The sequence below is a fragment of the Microcaecilia unicolor genome, chromosome 5, assembly GCF_901765095.1.
Source record: "Microcaecilia unicolor chromosome 5, aMicUni1.1, whole genome shotgun sequence".
Taxonomy (NCBI): Eukaryota; Metazoa; Chordata; class Amphibia; order Gymnophiona; family Siphonopidae; genus Microcaecilia; species Microcaecilia unicolor.
In genome coordinates this window covers 240911951-240923027 of record NC_044035.1, presented here as the reverse complement: position 1 = coordinate 240923027, position 11077 = coordinate 240911951, and positions in this window count along the sequence as shown.

The window sequence follows — 11077 nt, the reverse complement described above, 5'->3', positions numbered from 1 at the left end:
GTCCAGCGACCCTCCCCTCCCCTTCCCCCCCCCGGCGCATCAAACCCCCTCGCCACCCGCAGCTGCCACTGGTAACGCTGTCCGGCCGCTGCTGCTTCTCCTGTTGAGCAGCAGCGGCCGCTATGAAAAGAAAAAAAGCAATAAATGTTTTTAAACCTCAAACGTGGCACTGTAGACAGCCATCAGGCATTGGCTGTTGGCTCTGCAGCCGCTCTTCCTCTCGCCTCTCACGTCGCTGAGCTCCTCCGAGGTCTTACTCCAGGGGCAGTGACGTGGAGGCGAGAGGAGGAGCGGCTGCAGAGCCGACAGCCAATGCCTGATGGCTGTCTATGGTGCCGCGTTGGGCAGAGATTTAAGCTAAGTGCTAAAAAAATATATATCTTATGATGTGCCTTAGATTGCTATAACCATTAAAAAATATCAGAAATGTATAAAATGAATAAAACTTGGAGGTTTTTGACCAATGGTAATACTGGAGTCTAAATAAAGCTGGCACTTAGACATTTTTGATCTGCTGCCAAGCATAGACTGTTGAGGTCTTTTCCTCCATGAATGTCAACATAAATAAGAATTATATCATACATTAACAGCTCACGATGATAAGTTACTATTATTTGAAATTTCAGCTTGTTAAATGGGTCTTTACATTAATTTTGCTGAAAATTTGTCTAGTCAATACAATATTCGAAGATAGCCAGTTAACTTTAAACCAGTCAAAAATATACCAGCCATTTAAACGGCCCAATGTGGCCACTTAGATTAGCCAGATATGAATTGAATATACGGGGATAGTTGGTTATATAGCACAATATAGCCGATTATCTCCCAGGCACTAACTGGCGATATTTAGCAGGGGGTAACAGATTATCTCCCCGATATTTAGCAGGGGATAACAGATTATCTCCCGCTAAATATCGCCAGATAGATGGTTAAGTGCCATTTAACCGGCCAGGTGCTGTTCATTGCCGGTTAAATGATTTTGAATATCGGGGGACATGTGTGTTTTCCTCCAACGCAATCTTCTTTTCAAAGTCTCTCTTTGCCTTTCTTATTAGCACTTTGCAGTTGACTTGCCATTCCTTATGCTGTTTCCTATTATTTGCAGTTGGATCCTTCTTCTATTATCTGAAGGATTTTCTTATAGCGCTAATAGCTTCCTTCACTTCACTTTTTAACCATGCCAGCTGTCGTTTGGCCTTCCTTCCTCCTTTTTTAATACATAGAATAATATTTTTACCTTTGCAGTTGCTTCTCTTTGTGAAAATTAAATGTTAATGGATTTCCTGTGTGTACGTACTCCAGAGATTATATCAGATCTGATCATGTTATGATCACTGTTCCCTCTAAGCTAAGTGGGAAGCCTCCCCCTTCAGTCCTACCAGTTGGGGATGCTGTTTCATTATCACATTTTCAATACTGAGGGGCAAGCAAGTAAGCTCTGCAGGACTATAGGGTACCTGCCTGATTGAAAACACAATATTGAAGCATCACTACCACTGGCAGCAATGCAGTTGGAGGACTCCGGCTCAGCTTAGAAGGAACGGTGGTTATTTATTTATTTATTTATTTATTTAGATTTTGCTCACACCTTTTTCAGTAGTAGCTCAAGGTGAGTTACATTCAGGTACACTGGATATTATGATCAATGTTATCAAGTGGCCACAGCACCATTACCTCCTGCACCAGATCAAGCACTCCGCTAAAGACTAGGTCTAGAATTGTTCCTCATCTTGGTTCCTGAACCTGTTATCAAGTGGCCACAGCACCATTACCTCCACCAGATCAAGCACTCCACTAAAGACTAGGCCTAGAATTGTTCCTCATCTTGGTTCCTGAACCAGCTGCTCCATAAAGCAGTCCATGATTTAGTCAAGGAACTTTACCTCCCTAGCATGTTACATTTACCCAGTCAATATTGAAATCACCCATTATTATTGTGTTACCCAGTTTGTTAGCCTCCTTAATTTCTGATAACATTTCTGCATTTGTCTGTTCATCCTGGTCAAGTGGACAGTAGTACATTCCTATCACATCTTTTTTCCCCTTTACACATATAATTTCTATTCCTAGGGATTCCAAGATTTGTTTTGTGTCCTACAAAATTTTTAGTCTACTCGATTCAAGGCCCTCTTTAACATATAATGTTACCCCTCCACCAACTCGGTCCACCCTATCAGTGTAATATAATTTGTACCTTGGTATGACAGTGTCCCATTAGTTGTCTCCCTTCCACCAGGTCTCAGAGATGCTTATTATATCTATCTTTTCATTTAGTTCAATATATTGTAACTTTCACATCTTATTTCTTAGGCTTCTAGCATTTTTCATACAGACATTTCAAACAATGGGCTCCTTGTACAAAGCTGTGCTAGCAATTATGGTGCGGCAAATGTGATGAAGCTCATTCAATTTTTATGGGCTTCGTTGCATTTGCCATGCCAGAATCGCTAGTACAGCTTTGTTATTCCTATTTACAACTTACTCAGCAAACTATAAAAATCTTATTTAAAGTAATCTGCACTGTTACTTATTTTCTAAGAAACAGTTACACCACATACTGAATAAATGACCACATATTAGAAACAGAAATGTGCAGACAGTGAACTGGAAACCCTGAAGAAGCTGGACTCCGCTTGCATATCCTCTTGTACTGTGCAAAATACAAAGATATCAGAAATGCTGCACATTCAGATTCCCAAACTGGCATATTCAAATCACTAAACCAAAACTCACTTCTGTGTACTCCCTTTATTATCTGGAGAGTTCTGCTTCTGTAGCCTGTGTCTTTGCAGGAGCTGAGCTATCTTGCTGGCTACAGTATACCCCTCCATATTCTTCTGTGGACCTGCAATGATTAGCTGAAGACACTTCTTCTCCCATGGGGGGGGGGGGGAACAACTCTATGAGGGGCATAATTGAACGGGGCGCCCAAGTTTTCATGAGGGCGTCCTCGCAGGATGGCCCCATAAAGGGGCGGGGCAACCCGTATTATCGAAACGAGATGGGCGGCCATCTTTCGTTTCAATAATACGGTCGGGGATGCCCAAATCATGAAATTTAAGTCGACCTTAGAGATGGTATCCTTAGGTTGTTTTTGAGATGGTCGTCCCCAGTTTTCGGCGATAATGGAAACCGAGGATGCCCATCTAAAAAACAACCAAATCCAAGCCATTTGGTCATGGGAGGAGCCAGCATTCATAGTGCATTGGTCCCCCTGACATGCCAGGACACCAACCGGGCACCCTAGGGGGCACTGCAGTGGACTTCAGAAAAAGGTACCAGGTGCATAGCTCCCTTACCTTGGGTGCTGAGCCCCCCAACCCTCCCCCCCAAAACCTACTCCCCACAAGTGTACACCACTACCATAGCCCTTAGGGATGAAGGGGGGCACCTACATGTGGGTACAATGGGTTTTGGAGGGCTCACATTTACCACCACAAGTATAGCAGGTAGGGGGGATGGGCCTGGGTCCGCCTGCCTGAAGTATTCTGCACCCACTACAACTGCTCCAGGTACCTGCATACTGCTGCGATGGATCTGAGTATGGCATTTGAGGCTGGCATAGAGGCTGGCAAAAAAGTATTTTTAAAGATATTTTTTGAGGGTGGGAGGAGGTTAATGACCACTGGGGGAGTAAGGGGAGGTGATCCCCGATTCCCTCCGGTGGTCATCTGGTCAGTTCGGGCACCTTTTTGATGCTTGGTCATGAAAAGAAATGGACCAAGTAAAGTCGCCCAAGTGTTCGTCAGGGACGCCCTTCTTTTTTCCATTATCGGCCGAGGACGCCCATCTTCTAAGCACGCCCCAGTTCTGCCTTCGCTACACTGCCAATATGCCCCCGTAAACTTTGGTCATCCCTGCAACGGATAGCAGTTGAGAGTGGCCAAAATCGGCTTTCGATTATGCCGATTTGGGCGACCTTGCGAGAAGGACGCCCATCTCCCGATTTGTGTCGGAAGATGGGCGCCCTTCTCTTTCGAAAATTCACCTGTATGTGTGTTTGGGGTGTGCGGAGCCTGTACTCTTTCACTAGTACCATGGATGAAAGGTGCCAGGACTCAGTACCACAAGTACCCCCTGAAAAAAACCCTGTCTATGTAATTAATGTACCCACTCAGGGCTTTCACCAAATATTGTATTCACTGAAGTAAACATATGCTTTGTATTGAAATAATTTCTACATTCACTGAAGTAAACATGTGCTTGTACTGAAATAATTTCTACAGTCTTGTAACCCAGAGCCTAAAGTTGTGTATCATCATTTTCTTCTTTTTCTTAAGCAAGTTGAAGGGGCTCTGCCTTTGTTGGAACTATACCAGCTACTCCTCTATTGAGCATGTGACATTTTGGCCCTTTCTCACTCAAAGCTTCTACTGTTTGTTAGAACTATTGCACAGAAATCCTTTTTTTTTTTTCTGTATTCACTCTGTGCATTCCTCCCCTACCAGTCCCCTAATCATGAGGCGTGATCTACTTCTATCCTGACACCCTTTGCTGTGAAGAAAGGAGATTATGTAAGAAAATATCCCAGCAGGCTTTTTACAGAAAAGAAATGTAAGGGAACAAGTTCAAGCCACAGAAAACACTGTGCAATAATTTAACAAAGGAGAGAGAATTTTTTCAAGACCTGCTATGGCTTTGAGGATGCCAAACACGTTGCCTGCTCAGAACTGGAAACACATGGGCTTCTGTTTAACAGAACAGTTACCTTACTTTTTTATTTTATTATTTTATTATAATATAGGTCTTTCTCCTTTTCCTCTAAGAAAAATAAATTCTAATCTATCAAGTAGAAAACCTGTAGGTTTTGAAGGCTGTTTAGCATTTTAATATGTAAAAAACACGTTTGATGCTTCATTGGCATTTTGCAGTTTGGCGTAGAGAATTAAAAGTGTTGTAAGATAATTATTTAGCTATCAATTACACTTCAGTATGTATAAATATATAAGAAAACAAGGAAACATCATATAATGAAGGTTTCCAAGGCTCTTGCAGTCCCAAGACAAAAACAACATTCAAAAAGACCTGAGATAAATGCCTTACTACATTCATTTACGTGGATGACATACAAATCTTAAGCACTTTAGATCTCACAGATATTCATGCCATCCAGTCTTTCAACACAAAATTGGATGCCATTGCAGGCTGGCTTCGAGACAATCAGCTTGTTTTAAATCTGTCTAAAACCAAAGCTGTGTTGTGCTCTAATACCAGTGCTGTTCCTCTTAGCAGCCCTCTTCGCATGGCCAGTTCCCCCATAGCAATGGTGGACTCCCTAAATATCCTAGGTGTCACTTTAGACTGCCAACTGAATTTTCAGAAACATGTTTCACTATCGATAAGGAATTGTTTCTTTAAATTGAGCTCAATTCGCTCTTTGCACTCTCTCCTTGACTATAATTCCCTCCATACACTGACTCACTCTTTAGTGGTTAGCCGTCTTGATTATTGTAATTCTCTTTTCCAAGGCCTTCATTCAAAATATTTGAAATGACTTCAAGTAATACAAAATGCGGTGGCCAAGATCATCTATGGCACGCGGAAGAGGGACCATGTTACTGCTTTGCTTCAAAAAGAATATTGACTGCTGATAGCCTGCAAGATTCCCTACAAGGTTCTTGTACCAATACATCAGATTCAATCCTCTGGATTTCCTATACTCTTCTCAACATCTGACCCCATATACCGCAGGCAGTCTTGTGATTGCTGGATCACAATCTCTTAACTATTCCTTTGTTTCATACAATACACTACAAGTGTACTAGGAACTTAGGAGGTCTTTTACTAAAGCTTAGCTCGAGTTAACTACAGCAGGGCCAATTTTATTCCTATGGGCCCTGCTGCAGATAACTCGAGCTAAGCTTTAGTAAAAGACCCTCTTACTGTCCCAAGCTGTAGTCCGTACACTGTGGAATGATCTCCCCTTATATTTATGCATGAAGCAATCCATTTCTAAATTTAAGTCGCTCTCAAAATTGTATTTTTACAAGAGAATATACAGTTCTTAAAAATAGTCCCGATAATGCACTAGTGGCTCTGGACCACAGGTGACACTACGTCTTGCATCATACAGTTCCTCCTCTTTCTTTCTTTTCTAATTGATGGAATGTAATTTTCACTGCTCTTTTCTGCTCCAATTGTGGGTTGTTGTTTTGTTTTGGGGGGGTTTTAATTTTTATTTTATAGAATTTCCAAGAACAAATCTTTACAGAAAAGATGACTATTCCCATTATTAATTACATATTCTTTACAATCAATATTTATCCAAGAAATGACAATCCTTCACTCATCTATAGTCCACTATTGGGGGCAATTCTCAATTTTAGGAAACTATAGAAATTAATTCTACAAACAATTACAATTAGAGGTTTATAGGAGAGGTTCCAGGTTAATTGTTTTAAATCACGGAGTTGACGTAATTACAATTCTTGAGTGTGAGTTAGGTGTAGTCACCATTTTAGAATCGAGAAATAAACTTAACTGTTTAGCATCAAAGTATGCATATTTTGCTGAGTTTAGCTTTAATACGCATTTACAAGGAAAATTCAACCAAAATAAAGCACCCAATTGCAACGCTTTTGGGCGCAATTTAAGAAATTCTTGTCCTTTCTTTTGAGTAACCCTGGAAACATCTGGGAACATTCTGACCTTAGTATTCAGGAAAAGTTGTTCTCTATTGAGAAAAAAATTGTTTTAATATCCAATCTCTATCTGGTTATAATATAAAAGTCACAATCAATATTGCTGTTGTCATTCCTATATTATCATCTTCTAAAGTTTGGGTTAAATTCAAATTCATAACCTCTAATGGCTCTTCCGTTCTTACTGCTTGATCCAAGATCTTTTTTACACCCGATAACAAATAATAAAGTTTTGCAATAGGAGGATAAGCTTGTTCTGGAATCTTTAATACTTCAGTCAAATACTTTTTAAATGTTATTCTTGGAGCAATTGATGCTTGTTTAGGAAAGTTGATAATTCTCAATGTATTTCAATGATATCTGTTCTCCAATATTTCAATTTTATTGTGCAAATATATATTTTCTTTTATCAAGTTTACTTGAATTTGATGACAACCTTGTATGTCTTTAGCATTATTCCCAATTACTTTTTCCAATGTATCTATCGTTTCTTTTATCACTGGTATTTTTTCTGATAGAGTTTGAGATTGCTGATTCAATGAACTTAGTTTTTGTGAGAAAGAAGTTTCTAGGCCTACCAGTGCTTCCCATGTAGCGTCCAGAGTTATTGTAACCGTTTTTGAGGTAAAAAAAAGACTTACTAAATAAGCCAGACTCAGATAGTAGATCCTTTATTGGTGAGTCCTCCCTCGTCACGTTGTTTCCTTCAAGATTGTTACCACCTCCATCACACACCGTCGCAGGTGAGGCCAAGCTCAGCGCTCCACCACTCGAGTCGGCGCCTGCGCCAGGAAGTCCCATCTCTGCTCGTCAGCTAGAGGCCTCCTGGTCCTTTCTCTGTGTGTCCGCCGGCATAGGAGGAGGGTTCCGTATTTCTGGACTAAAAGATGTTTCGGCCTCAAGTCGGGAAGGCAGCATACCTCTCCCTGCAATTCCCAGCAATGAGGCAGTACCCAAATTTGCGCCTGGTTCAAAGAAACGATCCAACGTCCCCACCTCGGGCAAAACAGGTGCCACGGTGCTAGCGCGCTGTCTGCCACTTTATGCCTAAAAGAAGGCATAGAGGAAATAGGAAAAAGCAAACAAATGCTCCAAAAAGGCAAAGGTAAGTAAGAGCGTCTTCTCTACACTCCCTTTTAGCTGCCATCTTGCCCCCCTGCTGTTGTTTTTTTAAAATTATTAACCACTTTGTTGTTATCTATGATAAGTGGTATATCAAAAATAAACTGAATCTTGAATCTTAACAGTAAGAGTATAGTAACAAAGCACTGGGATAACTTGTGCAGCCCATAACAGAAGTAAAATGCGTGTTTCTAAAATTGCATGGGGGAGAGGAAGGTTTGGGGGAAGTAACCTGTGCAGAGCAGCAATTACAACCCTAAACAGATTGCAAGGGGTGTAACAGAATGCTGGGCAAACTGGATGAACTATCTCAGTATTTATGTATATGCAGCCATTTACTATGTTAATATAAGTGTAACAGACAGAAGGGATGAATCTGCATCAAGAGAAATATGAGATGTATTAGAGGAAACCAGAAGCATTTCTCTCGTGTGTTTTTGTAAAGTTGTGATTTGAGGATTCTTTTTATAGCCCCCCTCCCCCTGACTGGTGACAGATAGTACGCCAGATTTCATCCAAGTAAAATCCTACTGGCTAGTAGAGCCCCATCCAATTACAGGAGCTTGGGTAATTGAATAAGTTAAGCAATACAGAATCTTGTCTGGAATGTCTTGTGTCATTAATGATACAGTCCATAAGAGGAAAGGAAGGCAGAGAAAATTCACATTGGTCTAATAACGAGAGGATAAAATTAAGGAAGGTATCAGAAATATTACTGCTGCCATTTAGACTTAAATCCTATTCTTTTCCTATGGGGGAAGGGGGTTCAGATCAAGATTCCCCTCTTGTATGTCAGTGCCTGACTGCCATTGTTACACAGATCCCCGCAGTATAATCTCTTCTAAACATTTATTTTAGTAATAAAAGTTATTGCATTTACAGTTGTAGGACAGCTGAGAATTTAGCAGTGAGCAATATCTGTTCAGATTCACAGTGCCACTACCTGAACCAATGGGATAATATTTCTTCTCTGACCTCAGTGGTAAGAAGACAGAGCCTGGTGTTGCTATGAGGTGATATGGGGTGGCAAGTGCCACCCCAAAAACTGACTTGCCACCCTTTAGCCACTCCAGTGTGTCCTTTTCTTCTTCTACTGCACTGCAGTCCTCTAACCTTGCAGCAGCATCAGCAATCAAACCAGCATGCCTTCAGCCAGATCCAGAAACCGTCACTCTGCCACGTCCCACCCTCGTGGGGACAAGAAGTTACGGCAGAGTTAAGGATTCCTGGTTCAGCTAAAGGCAGGCTGTTTTAATTACTGCTACAAGGCTAGAGAACTTCAGCACTGTGGGGAAGGGTAAAGAAAAAGAGATGCCAGACCATGGGGGGGGGGGGGGGGGGGCTAGAATGGTGCCAGAACATGGTGGAGGAGGGAAAGAAGGAGCAAGATGCCAGAAGATGGGGGGTGGAGGAGAGGGAGCAAGATGCTAGATTGCTGTGGGGGCAGGGGGAGAAAGAGAGAGAGATGGCAGATTGCATTAGGGGGAGGAAGGGAGAGAGATTCCAGATTTCAATAGAAGAGAAATGCCAGATTGTAGGGGAAGGGGGAAGAAGAGAAGAGATGTTGGACCCACAGAGGAAGGAGGATAGAGAAAGATGCTGGGATAGGGAATGAGCAGAAGGAAAAAAATGAGAGATGCTGGACCCCTGGAGTGAGAGATAGAAAATAATGCTGGCACCAGGGTGGGGAGTGCAGGAGAAAGGGAAGAGACAAGGAGAAGCTGCACATAGGGAGGAACAGGGACACAGGAGAGGGGCAGAGACCCAGAGTGGAGGGACAGGACAGATAGAGACACAGAGGGAATGATGGTGGACATAGAGAAGAAATATCAAATGAATAGGAGATCCTGAAAAAGTAGAAGATGGATGAGATTGGGGGTACGAAGGAGAAAGGAAACAGAGTGGAAGATGGATGGGACTAGAGTGGGAGAAGGGGAAACAGCAGAAGATTGATGGACTAGGGGGAAGGGGAATATTACAAGGATTGGGGGTAAGGGAACAGAGCAGAAATAACTGGGTGATTGAATAAGAGAGTGCTGGGGAGCAGAGCAGAGAATTATGGGTAGGAGAAATGAAGTGAGAATTTTGAGGGGATAATAAGTATTTGGCAATTGGTAGGTATAAGGGGGGTATGTTAATGAACTGGGAGAATGAGTGAGGGTGTAAAATGGGGGTAAGAGAAAGGGGATGAAGTGTGAGGAAAGATTGAGACAATGTGAATGGCCTGGAAAAATAGAGAAAGGATGAGAGGCATCAAAAAGGCATGGGGTTACTGCGAAGAGATATGACTGGATGGGGACGGGTCTCTGAAGGGATGAGTAAGAGTGGAAATAGCGAAGGTTCCTCCAGACTAGTAGTCTCCTTTTCCTGTAAAGTCAAAACACAAACACAGTCCATTGATATAAACGAAGTGTTTGGCAGTGGAAGGCACATGTGCTGATCCTGAGGTAGTGATTTGTAAGGTACATAGGTCCATTATTGGGGAATATGGAGTTTGTGATACAGAACTGGAAGTGCAAGGTTTATATTGAGATTCTGTCCAATTCTGTAGAGAATCCAGACTTTACTCCCACACAGAAGAATTTGTTGAATGATGGGATAACACGCTATCCCCATTGGCCACATGGATAACAGGACCAACTACTTCAGGTATGAAAAATGGGTTAGCCCACCTGTCCATAAAACCATCCAATTATAATGGCAGTTTTACCTGATAGCTGAAACTAGCTGGAGGGGGGGGGGGGGTTCTTTATGCATAGAAGGCCCTGGTGTCTTATATTGCTAACTTAAAAGTGAGGGTGGAGGAGGAAGAAGTGTGTGATGTAGTGATGTGCATGATGTGTGGAAATGTTACTTTGGCTTGCTCCCTCCATAACTAGCTTGCCTCCCTGTTGCCACCCTACATATTTCTATCTAGAAACACCACTGATGGACAGTCTGGCCTCTTATGGAAAGAGGGAGAAGCTGGGAGTGCCTTAGTATAATCAGATGTAGGACCTGGCTGTAGAGGGAAACTCCCCTCGACTACAAAACACTATCTTTGGCTTTTCCTGATCCTCTGGCCACTGATCCTAGTAACTAGGGGAGAGCCTTCAAGCCTACACCTTAGCTTCATAGGTCAGACATAATTCTGGTGCTGTGCTATTCAAACAAATTGTCTTAAGGTGCTCCAGACGGTTTTTTTTTATTTCCACATACATTTTATTGTATCAAATTCCACCTATACATATATTTCCCTGAGGTTTACATAGAACTCACTCCCACTCCACATTCACTGCGTCATTCAAGGATTCATATCGAGCCAACTCGTAAAA